At 34.0% G+C, this 16,498-nt stretch overlaps 1 protein-coding gene across 1 annotated transcript in view; it reads left to right on the top strand.

The window, feature by feature from the left end:
- The window catches only part of LOC122809671 (olfactomedin-4-like), a 179,061-nt gene that overhangs the window by 86,518 nt on the left and 76,045 nt on the right, over window positions 1-16,498 (top strand). The window lies entirely within an intron of this gene.

The raw sequence follows: 16,498 nt of genomic DNA, 5'->3' as shown, positions 1-16,498 counted from the left end.
AAGAGACATCATACATAAAAAGATCATAACTTTAAAACACAAATGATCTAAACCATTTCATTTAATCCAGTCAGACCATAAACATATGATTTAAGTTGGCAACACAGCTTTTTCATTTCTAACAGTTTATTTTGTGCACCATCTCACAAATCAGTTTGCACCCTTTGTATACCAAAGACCAGAAATGTATGATTTTGGTTGTCCTTTATGTGCTTAAATAATGAATTTGTAACAGCCTTCTTTTTAATGTCATATACATATTCATATTTTCTGTCCTAAAATGCCTTTCAGTTTTTCCAACATAAAAGGCAGGTCACATTTTACAAAGTGAAACATAAATCACCACTTTTGTGTCACAATTAGTGCATCCATTACTTGAATATGGGGGCACTGTCTGCACCTATGACATTTATACATCCCCACCCATTTGGTAGAAACTACAACATTGTTAAAATGTGTCTCTAGAATTTTTTTTTCCTTTTTTAAAAACTACTTTGGGTTCTTTTACCAGGATTTACAAATTTCATTGTGTGATGTAAAGGCACCCCAATTTTTGTTTGTAATATCCCTAATATGATAAGCATCAACATTAAAATTCATACTAAATGCCTGTAGATAGGTCACATCCCTTCTGCAATCTATCACTGAGCCAGCATTAATAACATCTCCAGTACCGATCAAGGGAATATATGAACTATCACATCTTTTAGTAAACACTTCTGTAAATATTAATATCTTAATGTACAGTTATGCCTGCTGAGTTTATCCTTTCTGTTACTGTAGTTTTCCCTAATGTGCTCCAAAGTTTGTGAAATGATATATCTCATATTTTTTCTCACTCTGTTAACCTTTAGCATATGCCTTTGTGTTCTTACTGTGGTGAACTATCTGAAAGATTGTATCTATATCATTTGCTCTCTTGGAATATTATTATTATTATTATTATTATTGTTGTTGTTGTTGTTATTATTATTATTATTATTATTATTATTATGGAGCTTTTCTCCCCGGGCCTCCACTGAAAATGGACATGTATCCAGTCAGACTATCCCGGTCAACAAATGTAAAATAAATAAATAAAAAATAAAAATAAATAGTGGCTCCAAAGATTTTTGGGGTAACCATGTTCTATTTAGTAACCCTTTTTCTAGTATCTCCACCTGTATAACAAATAATAAATCATCAAAAACAATTTGTGCCAAACATACTAGCTAGCCTTTCGCCAGAGATGTTTTTTGATGTATAGGATGATAACCACTGTAATGTAACAAATAATTTGGCAGTATCAGTGTGGCAAAAGTTAGCATACTTACATTTGATGCAGAAGGCTGTTGGTTCTATTCCCACACCAGGTAGATCAGTTGCTGACACTGCAGTACAACATGGGGGGGTGCTACACTCCTGAGTGTGCCATCTTTTGGATGAGACATTAAATTGAGGGCCCATCTGCTTGAGTTGAAGTAACTCGGGTGGATGTAAAAGATCCCACAGCATCTAGGGAAAAAAGTAGGGGTCTTTTATTTATGGCACATTATTTACATATTTACATTTTTGTATAGATTTATACATTTTACAGAATTACTCGTTTACATGATTTCCTACTTATTCATTCTATTTTTTCATCTCTATACATTTTTCTTCAAACTAGACTGCCACTCTTTTTTCCATAACCATAATCTGATTTTTCTTAATATTACTGATAATATTCACTTCCTGTAAAACCTAATATAATTGAATTTCTCATTCCAAATCACCCATACTGCATAAAACAACTTTTTTCTCTTTTCTTATTATATATTCTTTGTTTCTTTTCTTATAATATACATTATCAATCATATCCATATTTATGTTACTATTTTTAACTCTACAAAAATATTTTCTATGCATATTTTTTCCCATAATTTCTTCACTTTTTACATTTCAGAAAAAAACTGATTTCTTCTTCAGCACAATACAAACTTCTTATACCATGTTTCTGGATCTTCTTCTAACACATCAGCCTTTATCTTCAACATTTTTATTTTTTCTTGGTAATTTTCTATTTCTTTATTAATACATTCTTTTTCTTTCTTATTTCTTTTTTATTATCTCCCCAAAATGTTCATACTTAAACAGTCTTACTATGAATTTCGTATTTTTCTCATTTACCCATCTCAGCACTTTATACAATGAAGCTGCAAATAGTACCGGATTTAATAATACCAGTCCTCCTTCATCTTTATTTATATATAATACTCCTTTCTTTATTGTATTTAATCTAGATCCCCATATACATGTAAAAATAAATTCTAATATATTTTTTCATACATCCTTGGAATCATAAACAGATGGCACAGTGGTGCAGTGATAGCATTGCCACCCCACAGCAAGAGATTCTCTAGTTGAATTCTTGTCTGGAGTGCCTTCTATGCAGAGTCTGCATGTCTTCTCTGAGTTCGTGTGGGCTTTCTCCGGGTACTCCAATTTCCTCCCACATCGCAATGACATGAATCTGGAGAGTTTCTCTCCCAGCCTCCACTGAAAATTGGCTTTGTTCCAAGTCGGACTTTCCTGGTATAAAAATAAATAAATAAACACACTTCATAAATATGCTATCTTTCCCATTAATGTTGAATTCATCAAAATATTTTTTTTTCTTACAAGATAATCTATATGTTTTTCATAAAGAACACATTTCTTTCAATTCCTTTAAAAGGTTTTCCCATTGTTTTTAGCTTACTGTTTTATTACCAAAATGTATTCCCAGTACTGAAATCTCTTTCATTGTAAATTGTATTCCCCTATCTTTATCCTATCACCCAAACATTTGATTATATCCTTATTTAATATAAGACCTATTTCTTTTAAACAATCTATTACACAAAATATAGTTTTTTATCTATAAATTATTTTTTCACATGTCAGCAAAACTGGAATATCTACACCTGTTTGTATTACATACTTTGAATTTTCCATTTTACAATTCACCTTGCTTATTACCATATTCATATCTCAAGCAAATAATATACCACTCATAGGACAACCTTGTCTTATCTCATTACTCGTCCGTTTTTTTCATGACTGGAGGAACTCCCTGGTCAACCTCAGTAAGAAGCTGGAGATCCCTCATAAAATCATCCAAAGCTAGTTACGAAAAAATTGCCACCAACTCTAAAGACAACCACAAAGCATTCTATAGCTATGTCAAGAATCTCAATGGCAACACCCATCTCTATACCAGAAGAATGCAAAGTTTCTGTAATCACGGCTGCACAGGTAAAAAAACACAATCTCCAAAGCCAAGAACACAGCATCCATGGGACCTGACAATATCCTAGGCTGCGTTCTACACAAACTAAAGAATGAACTGGCACCCTACCTAAGTACCATGTTCAATCATAGCCTCAACTCAGGCTTTGTGCCCACTGGATGGTGCACTGCAATGGTTATCCCACTGCACAAAGGGGGAGCCACGATGGACCCCGGGAACTACCGCCTTATTAACCTGACGAGCCTGGTCTGCAAGGCCATGGAACGTATCATCATGGAACTCATAAACAAAGACATTGGTAATCTCCAAACTCTGGACCCTACCCAGTTCGGGTTTGTAAAAGGCAGATCATGTCTCCTAAACTTGATTGACTTCTTTGAAGCAGTCACCAAAGCCATAGATGAGGGTAAGGTGGTTCACACAGCTTATCTAGATCTCGCCAAGACTTTTGACACTATCCCCCCACTCTGGAATTATAGATAAGCTCACTAAACTAGGTATAAATCCCTATGTCACAAGATGGGTTGCCAACTGGCTCATGGACAGAACCCACACTGTGAAAGTAGCAGACTCCAAATCCGACTTCAGACCAGTGACAAGTGAAGTACCACAGGGTTCAGTCCTGGGTCCTGTCCTGTTTGGTATCTACTTCTCTGAAGTACAGGCTAACACAAAAGGTCTTTGGCTAACAAAGTTTGCAGATGACTGCAAACTAGGAGCCATAATCAAAACTCCTAACAATGTGGGCTTACTACAAAAGGGCCTCACTGAGACAGATGCCTGGTGTCAAAGCCATGGCCTGAAGCTCAATGCCAAAAAGTGTATTGTCATCCCCTTTGGTAAAAACTCTGTACCCATGAACTACTACATAAGTGGTAGTCTACTTAATGCTGAAAGTGTGATAAGAGACCTTGGGACACAGGTGTACAGTAGTTTCTCCTTTGATAATCACATCGTCACAGTGGTCAGGAAATCCTTCTACATGGCTCACCTCATCACAAAAGGTTTCTCATCCCGAAAAAAAGAGGTCATTGTTCCACTTTACTCATCACTCATTAGACCCATTATAGAGTACAACGTCCCTTTTGGTATGTACCTCACAAGACATCTACAACAACTGGAAAGGCCACATAAATACCTCATAAAGAGGATTACTGGCCTCAAACAGATGCCCTACGCAGGCCGTCTCAAAAGACTCCAGCTTTACTCCGTCGCATATCGCATACTCGGAGGCAATCTCTGTCTAACATACAAAGCTATGTCAAACCCAGAGCTGTTGGACATGCTCCACTTAAAGAAATCCCAATCCCTCCGAGTTACATGCTCTAGTGACCTAAACCTTGTCACCGCAATAAACAGAACATGCTGGAGGGATAGATTCCTGTCCCAGAGACTTCCCATACTCTGGAACAGACTGCCTATCTATGTCAAACAGAGCTCCTCATAAGCACTCTTCAAGAAAAATCTTGATGATTGGATGGGAAATAGGAAATTCACCCCAGGGATCCCTTCTGTGGCTCTGCTTGATAGGGGCACAGGAAAATAATTTTCTTGGGTGGCGAAAGCCAGGGTACCTTTTTGGATAGACTTATATAGGCCCTAGGGCTAATAGCCTAGTACCTACCTATGAACCTATGAACCTACTTCTTTACTTACCTAACCATTTATTGAAATTCTTATCTTATTATTACTGTACACTGTCATACAAACTGTTTTTAATTTTTCCACTAAAATATTTGCCTCCATTAATACCCATAACATCTTATGTTCTATCACATCAGAAGCTTTATTAATATCACTTACCATAGGTTTTATATCACCTCTTCTATTTAAAATATCATCCACAGTTTATCTTACTATCATCAGCAATTCTTGATATGCCTTTCCTATCATACCATATACATTTTCTTACATTATATTCTCTATCTTATTTTCTAATCTTTTTTTAATTATCTTCATAAAAATTTTATAATATGTATTATTTAATACTATTGGTCTCCATTTTTTTTTATATCTTCTTCTTCTGCAACTTTTTCCCATATAAATTTTAATATTCCACTTCACAGTTCCTTATAACAAAAAGCTTAATTTAAACATTCATTCAAAACATGTAACAATGATTCTTTGTACCATTCCATTATTTTTTTTTTATTTAAAATCCTATTCCATCTAGACCTGTTACAGAATCGATATTTACCTGCCTAACCTCTTTGTCTTACTCATACATAGTAATCTATTTTCAATTTGCTTATTTGCTTGATCTGAAACTTTTTTCAATTTCCATTTTATTACATTCTTTTTTTCTTTAAACATTTCTTCCACATAATGAATGACAGTTTCCATGTTCTCTGTTTGTTTTCTTTCTACCTCTCCTTTCTTATTTTCCATTTCTTTCATTACATTACTACCTTCTTTCATAATCTTACTCATATATGCTAATACTTCTTCCTTTTTATTTGTGATATGTATGTTTGTATAACAAATTATTGATCTTTTCGCAATTTTTTGTATAATTCCTTTTATCATAATGCTCTCTCTCTGTCTCATTCTTTTGTAAATTTTCAAAAGCATTTTCATACATCATTATGTCTTTCTTTTTCTGTTTCTCTCTGCCACATAAAACACATTTTTTTATATCTACTTTTAAATGTAATCCACCATTCTGACCACTTATATTAAATACCTTCATAGTAACATGATCTCTCTATAAATGCATAATTTATTTTTTCTTTTTCATTTATTCTTTTTATTTCCTTTTCCATTATTGCATGTGCTTTTGTTATCTCCATCCATATTGCTAAATGATCTGTAAATCTTGTTACAACTGCTTCCCCTCCAGCTATATTTATCCCTTCAGATATTATAAAGTAATCAATTTCTGATTTAAGAGTACTTCTTCTATACATCCATAATTTTCTATGCCCTGTAAATAATTTACCACATTTCATAACTTCTGTCATTTTTCTAACATCCTTTCCTTTCTGTTTCTTTTTACCTCTTAAATCACAATTAAAATCCCCTGTTATTATAATATTCATACTCACTACTATATAATCCAACAATTTTGGAAATACGTTCTCTCTCTCTTTAACATTAGTATATAAAGCATATAAATTCTATATACTTTTTCTTGCCGTCTTAAATCAATAATAGTTAACCATCCATTTCTTATTAGTATTACATCTATTATCTTTACTACCCTTCTACATAATACTGCTATTCCTGAACAAAGCTTGTTTCTTAAATTCCATATTATGTTTCTATCCCATATTTTTTCTGTTTGGAATCTTTCTTCATTTGTTAAGAATTGTATGTCTTTTAATACAAGTATCCACGGAATTTCGACAAATAACTGTGAGCCGATGAACTTGTAAAAATGCACTGTTTTATTCTAGTTGGATGAAGCGCTTTTCGTTGGCACCAATGTGTCAACTTCTTCAGATACAAACAATTTTTTAAAAATGTTATTTAAAACACACACAGCTTAAATCAACTTGTTCATATCATATGATCAGCATCAGCTGATACTTGAATTCTAATACCTGCGCGTGTTTAAAGTGGTATTACATATAAAGAACAAGTTTACATATATCCAGTATTTTGCAATGTTCAACAAACCATAAAAACTGATTAACCTAACGAACCAAGTTGAGTTTGCTATCTTTAACAGATAATGTTAGCTGCTTATAAAAAACAATCAACAGTCCAATACGACAGATGCCTTGTGGTAGTCCTATTTAAGTAACTATCCTAAAAAATCAGAGCTTTTTCATCCACACAAACCCAACCTAATTCTGCAATGTCAAATAATACTATATGGTAATGCAAGTAAAACTATTACATATTGAAAGTGGAAGAAATATTAAACTGTTTGGTCCATATTGGTAACCAATACTTTTATCCATTTTGTACTGGAATGTCAGTTTAAGCAACAATTACAGGAAGTCAGAAATAGCCATCATTCTTGGACAATATTAACAATTTGAGGTTCGACAAAAACAACAATTTTTTAACTATAGATGTTAAAGATTTATATACATCAATTCCAAATTTGGATGGAATTGAATGGGTAAGCCTCATAATGCATTGGCTCACAGTTATTTGTCGGAATTCCGTGGATCACTAGTTTTTTTTGTCTTTGGTTTGTACTATGGCATCTGGTGCTTCCGACAATCCTGCGAGCCCGAACCTGTTCAATTCCCAGCAACCACAAACAGAACTTCTTAATCTAACTTCACTTTTGGAACTTATGAACCAACGGTTTGATTCAATTTCGACTAGGTTGGACCGTATTGACAAAATTTATTCACAACAAGCTGATAAGGGTGATGGACTACAAGATAAAATTTCAAATGCTGGTAGAGGAGTTCCTACCAGTAACACACCACTCAGAGTGAGTGTATCAGGTGACACTGTGCACGGTTTGGCAGATATAAATGACAACTCCACCGCAGCAGTACAAGGACCATCAGCGAACAACCATTTAGCTGGACTGCAGGGTAACAGACATCAGTCAATCGGACTACAACTACAAACTGAACAACAAGGGAGAACAGGGCTTATTGGCGTCCCAACATTTAGTGAATGGGTTACGAACACTTCTAACTTATCATTCGTGAATGGTTCTAATAGTGAGCGACCGGCTAGTTCTTCGAATGGTATACAGGTTGGTTTACAAACTATTAATGATAAATTAAAACTGTTTGACAACAAATTATTGAAAATGAAAAAGCTTCAACTAGAGGTTATGTACTTTAACACTTGTTTAGATCAACACATTGTGCCTAAGGGGTTGCGCTATCACCAATACCCCACTGGTCTAATTGCTGATTCACCTTTTCACATTGAGCTGGTTTCTCTGTTTGACAAACAAGGCTTTGATTTAATGAGCCTAATGGTTAAACATTATAACTTCTACACTGAAACCTTGATTAAGGAAGTGTCTGTTTTGAACACGGAGATCACTACAGACTTGGACTTCCTGAGATACAAGTTCGATTATGAAAGAAGTTTTTTCAGCATAGACCAGTTATTGGAGAGACTTAAAACAAACAAACTTAAGAAGATTAATAGAGATCGACAAGCCTACGATATGGATACCGCCTATCCAAAACCATCTTGTGCACAGTATGCAGTAGCATTAAGTGGGAACACACAAACTGTGCTTAATTCTAATGCGGATGTCACCTCAAATAATACAGGCAGTCCCAACCCTATTGTGGTGGACAACAATGACAATACTGTGAGGCGTAGTGAAAGAATCCATAACCAGAACTATAACAATCGTAACAGGCCAACTACGCATAATATCAACACGAATAATAGCAATGATTCTATTAAAAATTTTCATGGACCCAGAGATCTGGGAGCAATCCCGAAGAGGAAATTCAATTACAATCAGAAGAATCAGAGAAACAAAAGAAACAACAGATTCAAGAGATAGGGGCAACATACCCCGTGGGGGTAGACATTCTCTTGAATTCAACAGGGGACTTTAAGATCTTTAATTATTCTTCCCTGCACATCGACCCCACACTTGTTGACTTTCTAGCAAAAGGTAATATGTTTGTTCCCAGTAAACCTTCCAGTTTGGAACATTTGGTGCTTGACTTGAAACTGTTTGTCAGAAAATTGAACTTAACAGTACTATTTGGGAATTCTACTATTTCAAACAATGCTTTAAGGGTACCAAGTACTTTTAACCCTCCTCTCTACCAGACTTTAAAAATATTTGAACAAATTTGTGAAATGGACTTCCATCATAAAGTGGATATATATAAATTTGAGAACAAAAATAAGTGTCAAAATATCACACTAGAGGAGAATGACCTATTGCATTTGTCAAAATCTTCACCCGTAAGGGTAGTAAAACTGGATAAAGGGGGTGGGATCATTATTCTGGATTTTGCTGACTATAACAACAGGATGCTGACACTATTAAATAGTGAAGCATATTCAAAGGTATCGTTAAACAAAGTCAACATTGCATATGGTTGCATTAAGAGTTACTTTAGTGACTTATTTATTGAGTCACTGATAGACATTGATACTTATAATTACATTACATTACCTTGGCCTAAGATCCCAGTTCTCTTTGGTATCCCCAAAGTACACAAAAACCAAACTGATCCACCAATGAGACCACTCATTGATGGGAGAGGGTCCATTACGTACCCTTGTTCCAAAGTGATTGACTCTATCTTAAAGAAATATATATCATTTGAACCACAGGTTTGTAAAGATTCTTGGGCATTCTTGGACAATATTAACAATTTGAGGTTCGACAAAAACAACAATTTTTTAACTATAGATGTTAAAGATTTATATACATCAATTCCACATTTGGATGGAATTGAATGGGTAAGCCTCATAATGCAGTCCAGGAACGCACCCCCGCAAGAAATCAAACCAGTAGAACTCTTATTGGATATAATTTTAACTAACAATTTTTTTGTATTCAACGGTGAGTTCTACTTGCAAAAATGTGGAGTGGCTATGGGCTCACCCTGTGGGGGTAGTTTTGCCAATTTAGTGATGGCTTATTGGGAAAACAACTTCATTTTTGGACACCCATCACACAGGGCGAACATATCATTTTATACCAGATTTTTGGACGATAGTTTTGTCCTCTTTAAGGGTGATGAACAACAAGCACAAGAATTTATTGGGTATTTAAATTCAACCACTGAATTCTTGAGGTTCACATTTAGTTTTAGTACAAATACCATTGATTATTTAGACTATAAACTTGTCAAAGATACCATCAATGAGAGATATATTTCTAGAATACATAGGAAAGAAACGTATTCTAACTCATTTTTGCATTTTACTAGTAATCACCCTTTTCATCAGAAGCGCTCAATAGTGAAAGGACAACTTATTACAGCAGCTAGGGTGACTACCTTCGACCTAGATTTTAACGACGAGTGTTTATTGTTAAGTAAAATGTTTACACAACGTGGCTACCCTGTACACTTTATTAAATAGTAATCCTGTAAATATAACAAGTACTGAGATAACGAATTCAATAGAATGTAGTACGATTGATAATTCCCCACCATCAGTACAGTTAACAATTGGCGAGACAACTAAAGAATTTCAAACTAGCTTCATAACTACTTTTAGTAACGATAGCCAAATGATTAGAACTATCTTGAATAAAAACTGGGAACTAATTTTGCTTGATAGATCTTTGACTGCTAAAGTTGGACAAATGCCAAGCCTGGTCTTTAGGAAAGGAGCTAATCTGAAAACGTGGGACCCCTGTCAAAGCGAGTAGGAATGAGCACATGTAATAACTGTAGAATGTGTAAACATATAGAGATAGGGGAAAGTTGTATTGTTAATGGTAGGACCTGTAAACTGAGGTTTAAATATAATTGTAACTCTAAACTTCTGGTTTACGTAGCTAGGTGCCAAGTATGCCCAGCTTTTTATATCGGTAAAACCGAACGTAAATTAAAAGATAGAGTGTATGAACATACATATGCCATAGAAAAGAAAAATGATGTAAATCCATTGGCAAGACACCTTATTGAACACAGTAATCATAAATTCCTCTTTAAAATTATAGACCATGTGAGCTTTGATATGAGGGGTGGACCATTTAATTTGATGCTCGAAGAGTGCGAGCTGTTATGGCAAGTGAGATTAAATGCATTTTTAAGCCCTGGCTTGAATGAAGCTTGCAATATTGCTTGCCTCTTAAAGCTAAAAAGTTTAAACAGATGAAGTTGGTACTGGTTTGGTTACAATAATGTACTCCAAAACAAATGTGTTTTTATTTTGGTTATTAGTAGTCTAGCCTTTACAACTAGAAGTTATTATTAACTTCTATTGGGCGATTTTGCCTCTAACAGTAAGTTACAAACTTTAAACTTTTAATGATTTTCTTTATTTAGACTTCCTTGAAAGAATAGAGCAGGTTAACGGCTATTTCTGACTTCCTGTAATTGTTGCTTAAACCGACATTCCGGTACAAAATGGATAAAAGTATTGGTTACCAATATGGACAAAACAGTTTTTTATAAGCAGCTAACATTATCTGTTAAAGATAGCAAACTCAACTTGGTTCATTAGTTTAATCAGTTTTTATGGTTTGTTGAATGTTGCAAAATACTGAATATATGTAAACTTGTTCTTTATATGTAATACCACTTTAAACATGCACAGGTATTAGAATTCTAGTATCAGCTGATGCTGATCATATGATATGAACAAGTTGATTTAAGTGGTGTGTGTTTTAAATAACGTTTTTAAAAAATTGTTTGTATCTGAAGAAGTTGACACATTGGTGCCAACGAAAAGCGCTTCATCTGATTAGAATAAAACTGTGCATTTTTACAAGTTCATCGGCTCACAGTTATTTGTTGGACTTCCGTGGATCACTAGTTTGTTTTTTTATCTTTGGTTTTTAATACAAGTATATTTATATCATATCTATTATACCATTCTAAAATTCCTATCCTTCCTATAATATTTTAATACTGTTTAGATTTACTGAAAAAAGTCGTAAATTATTGCTTTCTTTTCCTTAATTTAAACAAAATCATTTACCCATTTCAATTTATATTACCTATTGCCCATTTCCTTTCTTTTTTCTTTTAAATGTATTCATTAAAACTTCATTTTCCTGTTTTTCATTCATTTTCCAAAATAATTATTTTTTTCCTTTCACTACTTTTCAGTTTATATCTTCATCACTGATTTCTGAATCTTCCTCTATCTCCTCTCCATCTTTTCATCTATTTTTATCTTTTTCTTTTGATAAATTATCTCCAATTTCAATTTCCAGTTCTTTTTCATGCTGTTCTATATCCACCTACTTTTTTCACTATCATTTAGCTCTTTTTACAGTCCATCCATAAATCCCTAGTTTGTTTACATTTATAACATTTTAGTTCACATTTCTTTCCATCATGTCCTGTTTTTCCACATATATACCATTTCTTTTTTTTCACAATTATTCACATGAAGTCCTTCTTTCCCACAAAAAACATATTTTTGGTTCTGCCGAATATTTCACCACTTTCCTATTGCCATCAACATTTATAACAGTTGAAATGTGCAAAGTTTTTTCCATTTCCATTTTCAAAGCAATATTGCAATTCCATCCCCGAGACCATTAACCCCTATTGTCATAAACTAGTGAAATATCTATCACTTCTTCACAAATGCTTTATAAATGTATTTTAAAGGTATCTTTTTCTACTTCTGTTTGAAACTGTACATGTATTTTTTTAATTTCTCAGAAACATAACTATTCCAAGGATCATAATTTTGTCGCTTTTCATGCTAACATAAAAAATGTTTCCATTCCATGAACACTCTCAAAAACAGTGCCACAAAATGTCTCTTTAATTATCAAAATAAAACCTCTTACCTCTTGGACTTTTGCACCCAACAGTAAAATTATAGTTCCCCATACCCCATGTCTATTCAAATCATTAATTTTTTTATTTTGTATCCTTGCCACAAATTTCTTTTTCATGCTGTCATCTATTTTTTTTCTTTTTATTCATAGCTGCTTCCAACTGTCTCAGCATATTTTTTCTGTATAACATCCCTTTTTAGGATTACTTCTGACTTTTCCTTTTGAATTTTCTCCATTTATTTCTCTCCAGGAAGCATGTCCTGCATTATCTGATTTACTCTGGTTTAACATCTCCTGCAGTATATCATCGTACAACCCTCCCAACTGGAGGGCTGTAACAACACATTCTTCCTTCACTATCTCCGCCAATTCTGCAAACAGATTTTCTTGAAAAACAACCTCTGAATCTTTACATGCATCTCCTTGCAAGCTGGGATTAACCTCTGCTCCTTCCATCACTGTCTCCATGTTGTGCAGTGTCCTCCCAACCACCACTGTACCAGAAATGAGACATGCACATGTATTTGGAAACAATACTTCCATGAATACCGATCTCAATCTAGTAGGGAAAGTTCCCCAACATCTTGGCTAAATTTCCCCATTAGCATAAAATATCACCTTAAGTCTCAAATGAAAAGATGCTACTAGCCTCATTAGGCTACCGTGGTCAACAAAGGATAAATAAAGCAAATAAAAAAATTTAATATATAGGTTTCCTATATAATTACAAATGTATTTCTTGTTGCTATGGTCCTTCATAATCTAAGTGTCTAAAGAATTCAATGTGTCAAAACTAACTTCACTTATAAATTGTAGAAAATATGTAGCACCATTAATATATTCTAAAAATTCTTGTAATGTGCCATCTGCTGACCAAAAAAATATATGTATAATCTAAAACTCTAGCATATAAGTTCCAACAGGAGATAAACTTAGAATTCAAAATATATCTCCTTTTTCAATTGGCCATTACTATGTTTACAAGAACAGGTGCAGAAGAAGCTCCCATAGGCCTTGTCCTATTTTTTTTGTTTAAAGAACATACCTTCAAAAACACATAATTATTATTTTAAACACACTGCTTTAATTCAATGATCACATTGAAATCTACAGCAGGTATATTACTTTTATATACCAGATTGTCATAAAACCATTCTAGTCCTGATATATGTGGAATCATATTAAATAAGTCCTTTACATCTACAGTCACAAATAAAATATTGTCATCATACTTATCTACTGTCAGTTTTTTCAAAACATTCCATGAGACTTTTGAAATATAACTATGTGAGTCAAAAACATACTTCAATTTTATGCCAATGTATTTGCCCAAAACATACATTTTTGAAGCGGTTGCATTAACTATGCAATGGAAAGGAGAGCCTTTTATGTCTTTGTTTATTTTGGCTATTCCAAATATCAAGGGATGAAAAACAGAAAGTCATTTTAGGACAAAATATATGGATATTTCTACAACATTAAAATGAAGGATGTTACAAAATCATTATTTAACCACTTAAAGGGCAACTAAAATCATCAATTTCTGTTGTTTAGTATAGAAAGGATGCAATCTGATTTAAGATGTGGTTCATACAATGAACTATTAAGTATGAAAGAACCATGCTGGCAGCTTAAATTGTATGCTTATAGTCTGCCTGGATTAAATGAAACAGTTTCTATTTATTGTCTTTTAAAATTATGATATTTTTGTGTATGATGTCTCCTTAAATGAAAGGAAAGGAGGGACCTGAACGTTATAAAAGGAAGTGATGCCAATAAGTCTGTGTTCTGACAAAGTCTTTGGAGAGTATAAAAATGAAAGCTCTTAACGTTGTGGTACATTCCTTTTTTTTTTTTTTTTTTTTTTTTTTTGTCAGCTGCATCTTCTTTATTTTTTGAAATTTCCCAGAATATTCCCTTTTCTCCAAGGTATAGTGATCTTGGAATTAGTATGATAAATTCAAGAGGTGTGCAATGGGGCACGTCCTCCTGCAAGAAAGAAGTTTAAAAGAGAAAAGTGATGGTTGAGATTCACTTGTCTGCAGTTTCAGACTTGTTTTCCTGTATGTCGGCAGTATATAGACCTCACACTCTCCTTCCAACCTCATATCAGATTTTTGAGAACTGCATTCATAAGCAGATTACCAAGTGCCTAGCATATATACATTTTTCTCATCACTTTAGCTATAATACTGTGACTTCCCTCTTGATTTTCACTATTTTTGTCTAAAGGGAGTTGAGCAATGGTGGGTTCCCTTTTCCTGACTTCTCAAAAGCCAGCAGTGCTGTTTCCCATCCCATTGTCTTATGTCAGCACCCAGTTCTTGGATTTATACAGGAGACGATTGATTGGTTTACAAGATGCACCTTAAACTGAGTCCAAACTGTTCAATGGAGATACAAATTCTGTACCACTGATTTATTGGTATGGGATCTTCAGGATCAGAATATTCAATGAAGACATACGTTCTGTAACACTTAATTATTGATGGGGGGGGGGGTCCTCAGTATCAAACTATTCAATGAAGACATGTATTCTGTAGCAGTGAATTATAGGCCCTGGTGATCCTCAGGGTTCCACCACTGACGACTTATTATTATCTTTGAAAATGAACTGTACTTTACCCTGGTTTTATAATATAATATTTAGTTTATCCAACCGTACTCATCTTAGCTGCAATCATAAAAGACACTGACACTTAATTGCAACTATCAACTAAAATGCTCAAAAGTGTCTGCCCAGCTCAGGCATTATACTCAATGCAAATAAAACTAGACTGAAGCTGTTTTCTAATCCTCCACTAAATCCAAATCAGTTAGGTGATACCCATAATTACTGAAACAATAGTACTGCTATCAATGTTGTTGACAGCACTAAACTGACAGGAGTTACCAGATTATCACCTGTAGTTCAATGAATACATCAATAAAAGCATGAAGAAAATAAACCAATTAACTTGCCCTGTTATACAGAATATAGATCTTTCTGAATGATGTGGTGTGTATCACAGTAGTATTAGTCTTTCTCCCTACAAGCTGTTTCATGCTTCCCTAGTCTTCAGAAATCTACAACGGCCACTAGTCCCAAAACTACTGTAATAATGTAACAAAGCAGTGAACTATCCATCCACACTCCCTGACACTGCTTGTTAATGTCAGGTTGTAAGACACAAAGGCTGGCTTGAATCAAACCAGCATCTAGCCATAACCAAACTTAGGAACACCCATAAAATCAAATACCATTTTGATAAGTGAATAACTACTCTTTCCTTATCTGTTGGCATTAATCCGAGAATCATTAAACTTGAATCACTTTATTTAACCAAAGTGCTCAAATCCAGAAATCAGCAAGATGGTTTATTTGCTATGCATATAGCAAACCAGTGAAATACCCAAAGAAATGAAATTAAGCAAATCTCAAAGACTATTTCAAGAAATCCTTAATTTCTTACCTGACCTGCAAATGTACCTGCAACTGTTGTAATAATAATACATAGTCTTTAGTTATTACCAAATTCTAGTACTGTGAGTGTACAACTGCCTGATGAGAATTACTCCACCATTATATTATTCTCAGTGGACTTTTCTTACACAACTAAACTCTCTCTACTATTTTTTTATGCCAGGAATCACCCTAATATGCCTTCTTCTACCACCGCTGTGTATATCATATCCCGTGTCTCATAATCACACCTTCTTCCCAGGAGTTTCCCAACTGTCCCTTTTCCATCATAGTTTCTCCAGTGGGCTTTAAGATACATTCAGACTCATTCTTACTGAAATCATGTTTTGGCTTTATTGTTCATTAATGTAACTAATTCTTGTATGAAGTATATAATTTTGTATACATTGTAAATAATCTTCACTGTTTTTAC

The sequence above is a fragment of the Protopterus annectens genome, chromosome 8.part0, assembly GCF_019279795.1.
Source record: "Protopterus annectens isolate FY-2018-M chromosome 8.part0, PAN1.0, whole genome shotgun sequence".
NCBI lineage: Eukaryota > Metazoa > Chordata > Ceratodontiformes > Protopteridae > Protopterus > Protopterus annectens.
Note: the sequence above shows the minus strand (reverse complement) of the source record. Positions and strands in the feature narration are given on the sequence as shown.